Here is a 9,859-nt window from a genome sequence, read left to right on the forward strand (position 1 = left end):
TTAATAATTACATATGGTAACATAATGAACCAATGTTCATTCGTCAAAATGACACCAATGGCAGCCAATAAATTATCACAGGTCAATCCAAATTATGGTGACTTGCTTCTTCCCGAAATAAAAAATCTCTCTCTTGAATTCTCGCGATGGTTTCGCGCCGTTATCTCGCCGACCATCGACCCGCGGCGCAATATCCGTCCGACCCTTTCCGCGCGTTCTCGACCTGAGCCGCGACAAGCAAATCCTTCTAATCCAGTACAGTACACTTAAGGAGTGACCAGCATTGAATCCTGAGCATTAATAAGCTGTCACCGGGTTTACTCAGTCTATTTTTTTTCTCCAGACACTCAACTGGCAGGGATGAGTGCTCAACCCCCTGATCTTTCCACCCCTCTTAAAAGCGGCAAAGGGGGCAGGAGGAGGATTACGGTTAGTGCGGTAATTGTGGCGAGGTGTTGGGGAAGTCAGGATGCGGCGTTTCTGCCGGATTAAGACAAGAAGACGGGGCTAATCTGGGATTGGGAGAGGAGACACAAGGGGTCGGAGTTGTTGCCGAGCCCCCGGGGCCGTTGGGAAAGCTTAAAGAAGAAGAAAAGATGCCGGGCTTTATCCGCACTTGTCTTGTGCTGAGGAAGGAAAGGGGGGACGGCTGAAAACGCTGGCGTTCTTTGAGCACATTACACGCGTCCGGGTGTCGTCACGCTAAGTCTGCGGAAAAAAATAAAGTGACGACGTGAAGTGTAAGACGGATCACTTTCGTTTGGAAACACTGACGCTAACACCCTGCGCTACAAAGTAGTCGTTATGCATTGTCAGTAGTTTACATGCACGAATAATACTCTTTTCTTGGTGTTTTTAAGCAAACGGAACAATCGGACATACAAATCACTAAAATTCTGCAACAATATGGCGGAAAAATTACATCGTATGTCATTTTCTAGCTACCTAAATAATCATTTTCTGAGGAAAAAAAACATCTGTTTTGGTAATGAAGGAGATAGTACTTTTTCTCGTAGGCACCGTCAAACTGTTAGCATTATTCTAACACACTTAATATAACCAATCACGAAATAGTATTGTTTCTCGTATTTACTGTTTGACTCTTTGTATTACTCTAATACACCCAAAATAAAATAAAACGCACTCATACCATATTTTTAAGAAAACAAGCAGACAATAGGGCATAAGAGACATATGACGTCTTCTTATCACCAGTGTTGGGCACGCTACTTTAAAAAAAGTAATTAGTTATAGGTACTCACTACTTCCAAAAAGTAACTGAGTTAGTAACTGAATTACTCTGTAGTAAAAGTAACTAGTTACCAGGGAAAGTAACTATTTCCGTTACTTTAAAAAACAGTTGTTGTATGTCAAAGAATTAGAAATTTTCTGAGCAGTATTCAAGTCAGTTGAATAGAGAAGAACAGACAGGTAGTTGTGTTATAGAACCTTGTAATATTTATTGCACCTCACCAGCAACAGATTTATCCTGCAGTCAGAGGTTGCGCTAGACTTTTTCGTTGTCTGTCATTTTGACTGACAGGGTCATAAAAATCCGTTCATAATCTATTTTTACCCGTCACTTAAATTTTTAAAATGACTATATCTTGATGCTGTCACTATATGTATATACACAATAATACAATAATACTTTATAATATAAAGTAACTAACATTAGTGCAGTCATGGATTACAGTAAGCAGGCCAGTACTGTGTTTCTCTATATATTTTTATTATATTATGTATATACAGGATATATATATATATATTTTTTTTTTTACCCCCCCAAGTGGGACCTTCCATGATCCTAATACATTTAATAATAATAAATTATATAATTCCATTATATATACATATATATATATATTTTTATTATTATTATTATTATTATTATTATTATTATTATTAAATAAAAGTGCACGTTGATACGACGCACATAAAGGCAACTCCCAATTTTAAAAAAAAATCGTTAGAAAGTTGTATGGACTTACAGTCCGCTAGCTTGTCGTTTCCTGTTGTCTTCCGAAATACACCTGGGTGACGGCGTGTCAAGTGTTCGTTCATAGCCGACGTGCTACCGTGGTATGCGAGCTCAGCTTAGCAAAAAGAGTACACACAGTGGTGGCACCCTCCATATTTTCCTTGAAATAATTTCAGGCTCTGGCTAGTCTGGTCCGCTTTTTTGGCTTTATGCCGCTTTCACCGTGTTACCAATTCTGCCCTTCTTGGCAATTGACGGCGTTTCCAACTGCTCGCCGCAGTGAGGAGTGAACCGGCGATTCACTTGATTCGTTGTCATCCTTCACTGCATCAGTCCCTCTTTTTTCACCTCTTTTATCAACACCATCGTCGTTTTGGGGCTTTTTGAAGAAACTTCGGACACTCAGTTGCCTTGACATTTTTACCGAGTAAGGCGACTAAGGCCAATGACGTCATGCATCAAGAGAGACAATAGCTAATTAATATGCTCACTCGCCACCCTGTGGTCTGGGGTGTGATTTGCAACCTGTCAAAATGACAGATGGACTTCAGTTTTTTCCGTCACCGTTGTAAAAAACCGGTCAACGACGGAAAATATTTGGTTAACGCGACCCCTGCCTGCAGTTGAAGTGCAACAAAAATGAACAGATTTGAATTGCTTATCACAGATGTCGACAAAAGCTTTGCCCCGGGACATAACTTACCCTTTACATGCACGTTTTTTTTTTTTAATTTCAACAAACTTGAAATAGTGTTTATATCTCCACATCGTAAAGGACAAATTTTCCTCTGAATGCTCTACCATCATATCCCTCTGCATCTGTTTTGCGTGTGTGTGTTTGCCGCACGCGCTGTTCCGGTTTGTGTGTGAAAACACCGGCTCTGAAGTTTTTGTTTTTTTTTTTAAACAAACTTTATTAACAACAAATACACATATACAAACATAGGGTGAGACAATTCACATATAAACAACCGGCTCTGAAGTACGTGCGCTATTAGGCTCCAGCGTTTACGTCACAGAATGGGGGGTCACTTGAGATTTGACAACAACGCAGCCATATTGGAAGCAGGTCTGGCTCGCGGGACATTAACTTGCCAGTTCGATAAAGAGACAAACCCGTTACTAAGGCGAACAACAGATATGTGATCAAACTTAAGGATGTGAACAATGTTGACTCTTACGAGCAAGCCGAAGACAAATGGAGTAAAGCTGTTGACGGGCTTCCACAGTAACGCGAAATGGACATTCTGCTGTATTTATTGTTTGGTGTATGTTACTAAACTCATCAGCTATTCCGAAATTACAAATCGCTACAAAGCTATGAACAGTTTTGCTGCGGATGGGTGCAGGACCTGCACATTATGACCGTATCAAACGGCAACTTCATCGTTCATGCAAACGTAGCCTATGTGTGTTTACTATTTCCATTGCCATGAACCTGAACGCACCCCAAGTCTTGGATGACAAATAAACAGCAAAGTAGACTCGCTACGGCTGGTAGTTTCTTCAATTTATTCAAAGTAAGTAACGCACCGCTTTTGACCGTCAGTAACGGCGGGAAAAAAAATTAGCTGCATTACCCCGTTACTGAAAAAAATAGCGCCGTTATGTAACAGCGTTATTTATAACGGCGTTATTCCCATGGTCCGATATGAGTTCTTACCAAATGCGCTACTGCCCTCCAGTGGCCAGTTTTATTGCCTTTAAAATGGATTTTGAGCATTGTGCTTTGGAGCAAAGTTGCATCAGAACCTAGAGATGTCTCTTGTGAAAAAAAAGGAAATTACGTATAAATACGTTTTTGGGACACTGAAACAATTAAAAATAGAACATATTTATGTTTTTGGGAGCAAATTAGTTAATGCCAAAATTTCCTCCAATTTTAGACTGACCCAAAATCAATTCAGAGCCCTGTAAGTAAGCCACTGTAAGTAATGTAAAAGTAGGGCTGTCAAACAATTTACATTTTTAATCGAGTTATTTACAGCTTAAAATTTAATTAATCGTAATTAATCGCAATTCAAACCATCTCTAAAATATGCCATATTTTTCTGTAAATTATTGTTGAAATGGAAAGAAGACACAAGACGGATATATACATTCAACATACGGTACATAAGTACTGTATTTGTTTATTATAATAATAAATCAACAAGATGGCATTAACATAATTAACATTCTCTTAAAGCGATCCTTGGCTAGAAAGACTTGTAGTTCTTAAAAGATAAATGTTAGTATAAGTTATAGAAATTTTATATTAAAACCCCTTTTAATGTTGTCGTTTTAATAAAATTTGTAAAATTTTCAATCAAAAAATAAACTGGTAGCCCGCCATTGTTGATGTTAATAATTACACAATGCTCATGGGTGCTTAAGCCCATAAAATCAGTCGCACCCAAGCGCCAGCAGAGGGCGACAAAACTCCAAAAAACACAAGTAACAAGTTGGCATTGCACTGTGCTGTCATTTTAATCTGTTTGAGCGGGGCATGTGCAATATTTTAACGTTATTAATTAAAAAATTCATTACCGCCCGTTAAAGCGATAATTTTGACAGCCCTAAATATATTAATATTATATTATATTATATTATATTATATTATATTATTAAAAAGCCCGCCATTGTTGATGCCAATAATTACTTACACAATGCTCATGGGTGCTGTAGCCTATAAAATCAGTCGCACCCAAGCGCCAGCAGAGGGCGACAAAACTCCGAAAAACACAACAAGTACACATTTCACTGGGCTGTCATTTTAATGCTTGAGCGGGGCATGTGCGTTAATTGCGTCAAATATTTTAACGTGATTAATTTAAAAAATTAATTACCGCCCGTTAACGCGATAATTTTGACAGCCCTAAATATAATATAATATAATATAATATAATATAATATAATATAATATAATATAATATAATATAATATAATATAATATAATATAATATAATATAATATGTAGGGCTGTCAAATGATTAAAATTTTTAATCGAGTTAATTACAGCTTGAAAATTAATTAATATAATATAATATAATATAATATAATATAATATAATATAATATAATATAATATAATATAATATAATATGTAGGGCTGTCAAATGATTAAAATTTTTAATCGAGTTAATTACAGCTTGAAAATTAATTAATCGTAATTAATCGCAATTCAAACCATCTCTAAAATATGCCATTTTTTTCTGTAAATTACTGTTGGAATGGAAAGATAAGACACACGACGGATATATACATACAACATACTGTACATAAGTACTGTATTTGTTTATTGTAACAATAAATCCACAAATGGCATTAACATTCTTTCTGTTAAAGTGATCCACGGATAGAAAGACTTGTAGTTCTTAAACGATAAATGTTATAGTTACAAGTTATACACTGTAAAATATTAAAAGTTGACTTTACTAAAAAAATATATGCAAACTTGCTGCCTTAAAAAAATTAATTTATGTTGACTTAGATGAATTAGATTTGATTAACTTAATTATTGTGAGTTGGCAGTACTCAAATTAACTTAAAAAATTTGGATTATAGTCACTTGTTTTTATTGAGTTGGCAGTACTCAAACTAACTAAAATAACTGGATTACAGTAACTTGTTTATTTTGAGTGTACAGTACTCCCATCATATTCAGGTCAACTTAATTTTCTTGACCTAAAAGAATTCCACAATAGAAATTACATCTGCACATACTAATTTCATTAAAAACACATTATCTAACAGTAATGACCCCCAAAACACAATAAATGGAGAACACTCATTGGATTAATTCAATGGAATTAAAATTTACTTTAAAATGCTCAAAAGTGCATTTAATGAGAGACACTGGCTCCTGGCAGGCTGAACGGTGTTTGGTTAATGCTCAGTATCAATGAACAATCAGTGGATTAATTATAAACCTACTTTTGCAAACATTTTGCACCTCATACAAAGTATAAGTACCTAAAATAACCTTTTGCTACAGAAATTACTGAATAATACCTGAACTGCATCAATGTCCACTCCTATCCTGTAATTTCCAAAGACTAACAGGCGAGATCCTATTATCATAATTTCAGGACATTAACTCAGCATTGAAGACATGGCGTCAAACTAGTTTCCCATTACAACATGAGCTTGAGCTCTGGTAAAGCTAACAGTTCTGATTTCTCCAACAATATTAGTGATCAAAACTGGAACTACAATCAACATTGTGCCATGGTTTAAACTGTGCAGCAGTGATAAAATAAACATAAAAATACAGAACTCTTTTTAAAACACACAACTCAGTTCAAATTCAAATTTCACTTTAACACCTGATACAGTAAACAAGATACTTTGTTTTTTTCACATCACTAAAAGAGTAAATGCAAAACGTGTACTGGAGTTATACACCTGAGAAACCTAAAATCTTACCAAGAATATGTGTCTTATTTTTATTCAAATTCTAATTTCATATTAAGCTTTTTCCTCAAAAAAAAAAAAAAAAAAAAAAAAAAAAAAAAAAAAAAAGTAATTTCTATTCAAAAATATTTCATTAGTATATATATATTATTATTTTTTTTTCAATCAAAGAAAAAGTCATGTCAATCAAAAAAATTTGTTTGAATGCAAAAATAAATTTGTAAGTCAAAAAATATGTTTGAAAACTATTTTTCTTTGAAAATTTTTTTTAAAAATTTAATTATTTTTTTTTTATTGAAACAACTTTTTTGATTGATGTAATTCTGCGTTTGGACCACATTTTGGCTAGGACATTTGTGTCTTTATTATTCAATCCAAAAATAAGTTGCTTCAAACAAAAAATGTATATTTTCAAAATAAAATCACTTCAATTAAAAAAAAAAAAAAAAAAAAAAAAAAAAAAAAGAAAAAAAAACAATTGTAGAAAAAAAGGTTTGAATGTGAAAAAATATTTGAGACTCAGAAATTTACGCTTTATTTTTCATTGAAACTGTTTTCTTTGACCGAAGCAATCCTTTTTGTTTTTGAGCCATATTATGGGTAGGACATTTGTGTCCAAATTATTCAATCCCAATAAAAGTTGCTTCAATCAAAAAACTATTTTTAATCAAAGAAAAAAAAAACTTTTGCAAAAATATTTTTTTGAAAATATATATTTTTTTAATTTTTATTTTTTAATTGACGTGTCACTTTTTTTTGAAAAGCAAAAAGTTTTAAACTTTTTTTTTTTTTTTTTTTGAAGTGGAAAAAGTTTTGAAGGCACTTTTTTTCGGTTGAATCATTTAGACACGAAGATCCAACTTCAACGCTACTTCTGACATGTTTGAGTGGCAGGTGATTACGCCAATGGCATAAAAGCAGGAAGCAAAAATAATGGCCACCAGGGCTCCATCCAGCCATCGGACTCTGCTCGAGTCCAAGCCGAAAATAGGGCACCGGTACGGGGGTGTGACATCGGCATCTCACCGGTGTGCCGGCGATGGTACGGTGCCCTGTTGCGGCACACTGGCGGACCCCGATATCACTACCCCGGCGCGGAGGCCGGCTGTTGAGTAGACGGCCCGCGACTGACATGACACTCATTCAAAGCTGAAGCGACGGGGCTCCCGGCGCGGGCTACTGGGCAGGCTAGTGTCGGGCCACTCGTCGGCCACTCCCATACCGGCGCGTCGCGACACTGCGGTTGGACCCCGATTGCCAACCGTCACGTCAGGGCAGTGGGTGAAGTTCCCCTCTTGAATCACATTAAGCAGCAGCGCACCATACCAGCGCGGGCACTCCGGTGAGATGCCGATGTCACCCCCCCGTACCAGTGCCCTATTTTCGGCTTGGACTCGAGCAGAGTCCGATGGCTCGATGGAGCCCTGGTGGCCATTAGTCATTCTTTTATGCCATTGGTGTAGTCACCTGCCACTCAAACATGTCGGAAGTAGCGTTGAAGTCGTATCTTTGTGTCAAAATGATTCAATCGAAAAAAAAAGTGCCTTTAAAACCTTTTCCACTTCAAAAAGAAAAAAAGAAATGCGTTCAAAACTTTTTCCACTTTAAAAAGTTTTAAACTTTTTCCTTTAAAAAAAAAAGTGACACGTCAATAAAAAATATATATATTTAAAAATATATATATTTTCAAAAAAATATATTTTTGCAAAAGGTTCTTTTTCTTTGATTAAAAATAAGTTTTTTTTTATTAAAGCAACTTTTATTGGGATTGAATGATTTAGACACAAATGTCCTACCCACACTATGGCTCAAACACATTTCACATTTCTTTGCTTTTGTGTGCAGTGAAGGTCGAATAAATACTGCTCTGAAAGTTAGTCTTGATATGGGCAAGTAACCATTTGCCTCAGCTTAAGATGTCCTCGCAAATGGGTAAAGAAGTCTGCTTCTGAGCAGGGCTCCACAAAGTTGCACAACTGACGGTCAAATGCAGTTTCTCCACTTTTGCCTGCATCTTTTTGAGAGTGCCATGTCGATAGGTGTACTTTGAGTGCATTAAAAGATTTAAATGTGCAGCGGCAGTCCTTATGAAGACATGGGAGTAGGGATGTCCGAGTGTGGTATCCATGTTTTAAGCGGTAATGCTTAAGCAAGTAGGCTCTTTTCAGCAGAAAATGTGCAGTACTTGCAAGTCCACTGCATTAGAGAATACTGCTTTGGTTGACCTGAAAAGACATGATAATTTCAGCATTGAGAACTTGTTAGAAAAAAAAAAGTTAAATTTTTTCTTAACAGTCACAAATTAAAATGTCCAATTATTTTTAATCACAAATTAAAATCTGCAATAAATTATTTTAATATTCACAAACTAAAATGTTTAACAATGAGTTATTTTTAAATTAACGTAATTGATTATTATGAACATTCAAATTGAGATGTACAATTAATTTCTTAATCCATCTGTAAAAACATTAATGCATGTTTGTTATCCCAACCCATGAAACAAATACAAATATTAAATGATTCATTGATCAGTGTATGAAACATACCTGTAATTGCTGAGACTGAGGTATGTGTGGACTTTTGACCATTTGCTTCAGCCTGATTGGGGGATGGTGAAAAAGAACTCAAAATTAAGGCAACAATTTCAAAATATAGGCACATAAATGACCAACCTTAAACACACCAGGTTGTTATGGCGTCGAGTGTGATCTCTGCACTCTTTCTATCTGTATTCCTATATTAGGTTAGACCAAAGTTAAAGTGGTGAAATAACAGGGGGAAATGTGATCTAGTCCTCTGATTTTTGCGATTAATGCATTTTAAAACAATTTCAAATTATCAGTGCAGTTTGATCAAACATGGAGGGGGAGCACTGCACATGAAGAAAAGCAAATGGAAGGGCAGATGACAAACACTCTAAAGCAGGGGTCCCCAAACCTTTTCCTGTGAAGGCCACATGACTTTTCCCTTCTCTGATGAGGGGCCGGGTCAGTTTGTAACAGAAAAAGTGTGACGATTGCAGCAGTGCCTAAATGTAAAAAAATTATTGTTTTTCAGAAAGCCATAATTAAATAACCCTTTCTGAATTCTTCTTGGAACAAAATAAAATAAAAATAATTATAACATAATATAATATCATATAATAATGAATAATAATAACACAATTAATTAAATAGATAATAACCAAATAACCCTGTCTGGGTTCTTCACAGAAAAAAGCCAGGAAATAATAACACTATTTTGGGGGGGTTTCAGGGGGCCGGACCAATTGTGGAGGCGGGCCGTATCCGGCCGGCCCGCGGGCCGTAGTTTGGGGACCCCTGCTCCAACGCAAGAACCGATTACGTTGGCGCACATAAGGTCTGACTGTGCATTTAGCTCTTACCTGAGCCGAAATAGGCAGACTGAAGCTGACTTAATTCTAGCACTAACTCTGTAAATAAATCACTTTATCGACATTTCTAACATTTTTACGTGAGAA

The 9,859-nt window shown here is 35.8% G+C and overlaps 1 long non-coding RNA gene across 1 annotated transcript; it reads right to left on the reverse strand.

Annotated features, from left to right (window-relative positions):
- Positions 1-8,458: 8,458 nt before the first annotated feature.
- Positions 8,459-9,609, reverse strand: LOC130919308 (uncharacterized). Its single transcript, XR_009063939.1, has 3 exons — positions 9,051-9,609; positions 8,925-8,976; positions 8,459-8,600 (listed from the first exon to the last, which is right to left on the reverse strand). It is a non-coding gene; the product is annotated as an uncharacterized LOC130919308 (long non-coding RNA).
- Positions 9,610-9,859: the final 250 nt, after the last annotated feature.

The sequence above is a fragment of the Corythoichthys intestinalis genome, chromosome 7 (assembly GCF_030265065.1).
Source record: "Corythoichthys intestinalis isolate RoL2023-P3 chromosome 7, ASM3026506v1, whole genome shotgun sequence".
Lineage (NCBI taxonomy): Eukaryota > Metazoa > Chordata > Actinopteri > Syngnathiformes > Syngnathidae > Corythoichthys > Corythoichthys intestinalis.